We start from the raw sequence: 7,913 nt of genomic DNA, 5'->3' as shown, positions 1-7,913 counted from the left end.
ACCTATTATGGTGATAAGTACATAATCCACATTCTGGAAGCAGCTTGTGTGAGATCAAACTAGTCTATGCCATTGACTAACAGTGAGCTTCAGCAGTATATTTCCATCTCTATTACATTTGCAACACTTTAAGTCCTTGTCTTAGTAATGCTCTGTTCTTTCTGTTCGTAAGTTAACGGAAGTGCATAATTGTATAAAGAAAGTATTGTGTCTAGTGGACGTATTTGCATGAAATGATTTAAACTATTTTCAAACAATTGCTGTTGTAGCTTTCATAGATATTAAATTGAAATTTTTGAGGGAGAAGAGTCTTCACAGTTTGAATCATGCACTGTGATTTGTGGATCTGAAGAACTCACCACATTCTTAAACATTTAGATATGCCATTTTGGGTTAAAATATGACAGATGCTGAATCTCTTAGAACATGTCAACTGCATACCTGCATGCTTGGAAAATAGTGTGAAGAAGATGACATATATTAAAAATTAATAGATTTTGCTCATGAATTTTCCTAGGTGGTGTTTTGCAAATCTAGCTTCTATTATACTTGATGTCAGGTGAACCTAAGAACAGAGGACAAAACTACAATCAAGAATAAATGATTGGAATCCAATTATTCTGTTAACTGAACTGAATCTCTGACCACACTCTGATGTTTCTGAGGTGTGATGGGCATATTCTACTATCAATTTTCTACTCACCACATATTGTAACTTGTTTTAATTTAATTATGTCTGAAGAAAAATTATCAGTTGAAAGGTATTGTATTAAAACAGAAAAATGTACCTTTTATTTTTAATAGAAAATAGTGTTTTAAAACTGTGTTAACAATTTCAAAAATGGAAAAACTAATATAGGGAATAGCTTAATATCTTTCTGTGAATTAATATCAATGGCTAAATTTTGACCATAAAGAAGAAAAACAAATTTATTGTTTCCAGTATAGAAATGTTTGCATTATTTTTGAAGTAATTATGAAAACAGATTGCCTCATTACAATTGAAACAGAGAAATCAAAATTAAGTGAATTTTGTATATATAAGTAATAAATTAAAGATTGCAAGTTTCTGCACCAGAGGCTTCTTAGTCTCTTAAATTGATTGAGAAGCAGCTACCTAATTAAAATGTTGAAACACAGAGACATATGAAGCACTGGGGGCTCAAAGGATACCTGGAGTTTTGCACTGAATGCTGATCTGCATGATTGAGAAATCAAAGGAAGTGATTTATTTGAGAATCCTGCAGATTTGTACAGTATGAATTCTGAAACATTTAAAAGACTACTGTGTTGTAGATCTGGAAGCATATGCCTATAGAGCAATTCAAAAGTGGAAAGTTCATTCCTGTACTCAGTACTAACAATTTGCCATACAGGAATTTAATAGGAGATGCCCAAGATATGAAGGCCTTTCTTGGGCAGAGTTAAGAATTGCATCTACCCATTAAAGAAACAGGTGGCATTTGTTTTTCAGAGTATGCATTATTTCACTGACCATGAGGATCTCAATAAGACTTTCATAGAGTTCTCCCTAACCACACAATGTCTCCCTTATCAAGATATATTTTTCATTGCTCTCCCACTCCATCCTTCCCCGAGCTTGATCATCCTGTTCCTTCTTGCTCTCACCTTCCATCTCTTCCCCTTTACTGCCCCCGATGCCTTAAGTTTACCCAGGAATTCTCATAGATTTTCCTTTTTTCCAATGGCTATCCATGTGCCCCTCTCACAGTCCTCCTTGCTACCTGGCTTCTCTGGAGCTTTGGGTTATGACTGTCTATCCTTTGATTAACATCTGCTATCTACATATGAGTGAGTACATACAGTACTAGTCTTTCTGGGTCTGGGTTACCTCACTTAGGATAATTTTGTTTTCTAGTTCATCTATATGCCTGCTAATTTCATGATGTCACTGTTTTTAACAGCTGAGTAACACTCAGTTATGTAAATGTACCATATTTTCTTTATCCATTCTTTGGTTGAAAGACATTTATGTTGTTTCCAGGTTCTGACTATTACAAAAAACACTGCTATGAACATAGGGTCCTTGTGATATGATTGATTATCCTTTGGGTATATGCCCAAGAGTGAGAACGCTAGTTCTTGAGGTAGATTAATTTCCAATTTTCTGAGAAACCATATTGATTTTCAAAGTGACAGTACAAGTTTGTATTCCCAATAGCAGTAGAGAAGTGTCCCCTTACTCCACATCCTCTCCAGGAAAACTGTTATCAGACAGTTGACTGAACTCATGGGCACTTGTGAACTCTAGACCAACAGCTGTGGAACCTGCATGGGACTGCACTAAGTCCTATTCATATGGGAGACTGTTTTGTAGGCAGGTCTGTTTGTGGAACTCCTAGCAGTGGGACCAGGATCTATCCCATATGCATGAGCTGACTTTGTGAAGACCATTCCATATGGTGGGAAGCCTTGCTCAGCCTCAATGAGGGGTGGGGTGGATGGGATGAGAGGTATGGGGGGCTTGGTCCTGCCTCAAACAAATGTGCCCCTAAAAAGCCTAACCCTTTCTGAGGAGTATTGTGACTCAGTTTGGGGGAAGATGGGGAAGTAAGAGGAAAAATAGTGGTTGGTATGTAAAATGAATAAGAATTTTATAGAAGAACAATTCTGGGCATATAGCCTGTGGATCCCAGATAATAAGTTAGGTATTTGCATTATATTTGCTACTGATTTACCAAATTATATTTTACACATAAGCCTCTTTTTTAGTTATAGAGGAATATTGAACCTCTGCAGTGGAGAAGGATGCATGGTACATTATTGCATCCTTCATGGCCTCTCTGGTCCATATCACTTATGTTTATTGTAGAGCTATCGGCCATGTTTTAAAACTGTAGCTTGACATTGCTTCTCCTCCTATGAAGAGATTGTTTTTCATACATTTCCTTTCTCTCTTGGTATTCCATTCATTTTTGTTCTGTTTTTCTCATACCCAGAACTGTTTACAAACATGACTATATACAAACTTATGATAATACAACTCATAGCCATGTCTTTATTTTTGATGATAAATTTTCAAATCTATTGTTATTACATTTCAGTCATAGAGCAACATATTAATAGCTAGCCATCAACTGTTATAATAGATGTGAGACATTGTTAATAATTCGTGTTTAGTACTTGATAGTGAGTGCTATTCTATAGTCCTAAATTGACACACATCTTGTATATTAGCCTGTGATAGTCAGACTTTCCCTTGCTGTGCTATACGCCTGGCATAAACATTTTAAAGGTGGAAGGAATTGTATTATTCCTGGTTTCTAGTTTCAGCTCATCACAGAGATTGTAGCTTAGCAGAGAAGGCTATAACATGGAGGCCAGAAAGCCAAGAAATGAAGTTCTTCCTAGTTTGTTCCTTTTCCTTCTCTATATTTCTTTACATGCTGATTCCTATGCCCGCAGTTAGACTCTCTAAAAATGCCCTGACAGAAAAACATAAAGGTGCGTTTTTATAGTGTACTAGGCATTTTTCATTGTGATCAAGTTGATAGTCAAAGTTAACCAGCAAACTACTCATTTTCCCTATCCTAAGAGACTGTGTTCTCTGTGTATCCCACAAGGGCCCCTCCATTTGTGTTTTAATTTATATTGATTGATATTCTGTCCCTTATAACAACTTTCCTTGCTTCTATTCCAGACTCATTTTCTTATCCTTATCTTACTCTTCTTCATGTTTTGCATCACAAAATATTCTTTTATTTAAAAGAAAATGTATTACCTTGAGAATTAACTATAGAATGTTTGGTAGCTTTAGTCTGATCTCAGTGAATTAATAAAGGTAAATGGTGTTCATGGAAATAGTTTCAAATATAACAGACAAGTCAGTACTGTCTGTAATTTCTTACTACTTAAATGATGTTGTTTCTAAGAATTGATGAATTCTGAATAAGGAATGTAAAATGTCAGTGTAATAGATCTATTTGAAAGTCAACATTCTGTTAGAAGTAAAAAGATATGCCATTTTCGATGCATAATATTCTTAAAAATCAGTACAAGTACTGGTAACAAAACTACTATAACTTGAAATTTTTATATTTTTTAGTTTATATAATATAAATATCAATATTTTGGGACATTTGCAGAGTTATTGAGATTAGTGTCAGATGTGAACCAATGTGACTGTACCAGTCATTTTCTGTCCCATTTTATGTATTTTTATGATTTTCTTTCATGTAAGAATATACTCTACTGGCTATGGAAAGAGAAAACTGGACATCAACCCAGCCACAAAACCTTTAACCTACAATCCATTTTTCCTGAAAGATGTGTTGGATCAATGATGCACAAAAATGTGGGAATGACCAACTGATGTTGGGTAAACTTGAAGCCCATGACAGGAGAGGGTGCACATGCCTGACACTGCTTGGTCATGTCCAGTAACTGGAGACTGGATATCACAGATGGGATACTCCTCGGACAAAACCAAACATGATTTGCAAAAAATAGTCGATGAAATTATTCCTAGCGATATTATGGTATATTCATAGATTTATGCCTTATAAAGTTAATTGTGTTATTCTGGAAGCATACAGGAGCCTGGAATCAGGATCTGGGATCTGGGAGCCGATTCAGAGACCTACAGCCAGACAGAGTCTAAATTGGAGGTATCCATCAGGCTCCTCCCCTAGGAGATAGGGAATCCTGAGGAACGGCCATGGTGTTGTAGGAGTCACAGGGATTGAGGACACCATGAGAACATTGTTCACTGAATCGACTAATTAGAGACATTAAAGCGGTAAACATGGGGCCTGTGTTTGTCTGCACCATGTCTTCTGTGTATCTGTTATGGCTGGTACCTTGGTGTTTCTGTGGGACTCCTAACAGTGGGAGTGGGTGTAACTATTAATCTTTTGCAAGCTCTTGTAACTCTTTTCCCCTTCTTTGGGTTGTCTTTTTAAGCCTCTTTATGAAGACTTTTGCCTTGTGTTACTCTATCTTTTTTTGTCCTGTTTGGGTCTTGTCTCTTACAGGCCTGTAGTGATCTTAAGAGGAAACACAGGCAGTTAGTTGATCTGGGAAATATGTAACATGATATGTAGCCAGGAGGAATAGATGGAAGTTCAGGATGTATTATATGTTTGATTAAAAGAAAAAAATGTTATCTTCAAAAATATTTTGATATTTATCATACATAGTTTATGTACTGTTTCTGCTCCATCTACCATAAAAATTAATTGAAATATTACATATTAAAATGCACCTACTTCAACCAAGTGTACTGATGAATAAATATAATACCAGCATGTAGAAAATGATTCAGGAGCTCAGGATCTTATGAGACTACATGTTGAATTTGATATTAGTTCTGAACTACACAAGATCCTATCACAAATAACAAATTAATACAACAAAAGAGGAACTGAAAATGATAAAACAAGAAAAATGAAGAAATAAAATATACCTGTCTTATAAATGACTTTATTTTGTATTGGCAGGCCAACTAGATATCTGACTTTCCATTCCTTTCTAGTTTTTTTTTGCTTTTATTTATAATTTTAAATTAGTTTAGTAATGTGGTTAAATCATGAATTGATGTATTGAAAAGTGAAGTACAGAATTTTAGTTACATATTATTTCTCATGTTTTCACAGTTGTATAGTGGGTGTTCCTGTTACTTTGTTACAGATGTGCTTTAAAAATAAAATGAGGGGTTGCAAAGGTGGCACAAGCAGTAAATTGTTTTCTGCATATGTATAATGTCTCAAGTTCAATCACCCACATAAGAATATTGAGAAGAAATATTGAGAAGACATGTGCATACCTGTAATTGTATTGTAGAGGAGGCATAAGTAAGAAGATTACTTGGGAGCTTACTGGCTACTCAGTATAGATGAGTCTCAGGTTCAGTGAAATACTTACTCTGTCTCAAAACCTAAGGTGGGGAATGGTTAAAGAAAACACACAATGACCTCAGGCTCCATACACTCACTCATGTGCATGTGCACACACCCCCTCCACACACCTAACTCATAAGAATTCATAAAGGAACAGTCATACACATAATTAAAATTGTATAAAAAAGTAGAATTGTCCAAACACAATTGGAAAGAATATTGAGTAGGCTCTATGACTGGTTTGCTTACTTATAGAGTGCAGAGCTGCAGTGGTTTTCCAATGTATCTGTACTTACAGTAGTCTACTTTGTTTCACTCTAGAAACTGTGAGTTAAAAAATATTCTACACCTCAGATTTTGTGCTGAGTAACACAACCAAAATGTTCAGAAGATGGATAAGCTTCTGAACCCCTAGATAAATAGTATTTATTTTACTTAATGCTAACAATGCAACATTCATGGGGCATGGTTTTATGTTTAGTGGACTTAGAGTAAGAAATATAGTGAGCTTGATATCTCCTTTCTTATTTTTCTTATGTAAATTGTGTTTTTAGGTTTAACTTCTGGGTAGAGAAACTTATTGTGGCTAAGGAGAAGAGCTTGCTGAAAGGAGGTAATAAGTATCACCTGCCTTGTTGTGTGATAAAAAAAGAGGAAACTATAAAAAAGGGGGAAAAGAAATTTGAATTTGATTGCTTGGGTAGAGATACAGTATGTCAGAATTCTGCCAAGAACTTGAGTATGGAAGGCTATCAGTGTCAGATCACAGAATTATAACCATTCTTTTATCACAAACCAAGAGCAACATTAACATCAGTAAGTAGATTGGCTATATGCTCTTTGATTAGCTTTTGGCAATTGTAGCTAGGGCAGAGCTAGCTACTAACTGAGCAAAATAGGCCATAGACATTTTTGAGAACTCATTACAGTTAGAGAGATAGGAAATAGTATTGGGCTTAGAAAGGGTATTGGACCTATTAGATGAGTAATGACAGAGACAGGGGGCCAGTGTTCATTTCTCCATCTCTTCTCTGATCACTCAGGTTCTTACTCTGATATTTGATTCCTGAGGTTTAATTGATAAAGAATAATATGTAAATGATTATTCCTGGGCCTATTCTATACAAATGCACACAAATCAGGAAAGGCAGGTTATAAGTTAGGAAATGTAAGTAAAGTGGCTCAAAGCATTTATGATGCTGTTCAAAAGTCAAAATTATATGCTATTCTCATGATATTAGATTTTTCTAGAACCTTTTATATAGTTACTGATTCTCAATATGAAGAAAGAATGGTTTTACATATTGAAACTACTGAAATAATTCCAGATGATTGGGAATTAATTTTGTTATTTATTCAAATAAAATTCAATCAGGAAAAGAAGTCATCCATTTTATATGACACATATCAGATCTCATATAGGCCTACCAGCCACTCTAACACAAGGTAATGATGAAATTGATCAGCTAATGGGAGGAAATATGATAGAATACTCAAAATTTCATATGGAACACTATATTAAAATCAAGGCTTAGAAAAAAGTTTTTTTCTATCAGTTGGCAACAAGTCAAGGAAATTATAAAGGAATGTCCTTCTTGTTAGTTGCATAACCAAACTCTAATACCTGCAGAAAGTAACCAAAATGGAACTCAAAGAAATAAAATTTGGTAAATGGATGTATCTCATTTTGAAGAGCTTGGAAAATTAAATATGTACACCATGCCATACATACATATTCAGGATTCAATGGGCTGCTGCTTTGAGTTTTGAAAGGCTGATTCTCTCTCTCTCTCTCTCTCTCTCTCTCTCTCTCTCTCTCTCTCTCTCTCTCTCTCTCTGGTTTTTGAATCAGATTTTCTCTGCATATGTTTGGAGCTGTCCTGTGTAGAAAAGGATGGCCTTGAACTCACAGATATCTGTCTGCTTTCTGCCTCCCAAGTACTGCTATTAAAGGCATATGGCACCACCACCCAGCTCTGAAAAGACTGATTCTGTAATTTAACATTTATTAGAAATTATGGACATCATGGTGTATACCTGTAAAACTTAAGACTG

The sequence above is a fragment of the Mesocricetus auratus genome, unplaced genomic scaffold (assembly GCF_017639785.1).
Source record: "Mesocricetus auratus isolate SY011 unplaced genomic scaffold, BCM_Maur_2.0 Super-Scaffold_100020, whole genome shotgun sequence".
Classification (NCBI taxonomy): Eukaryota; Metazoa; Chordata; class Mammalia; order Rodentia; family Cricetidae; genus Mesocricetus; species Mesocricetus auratus.
Note: the sequence above shows the minus strand (reverse complement) of the source record.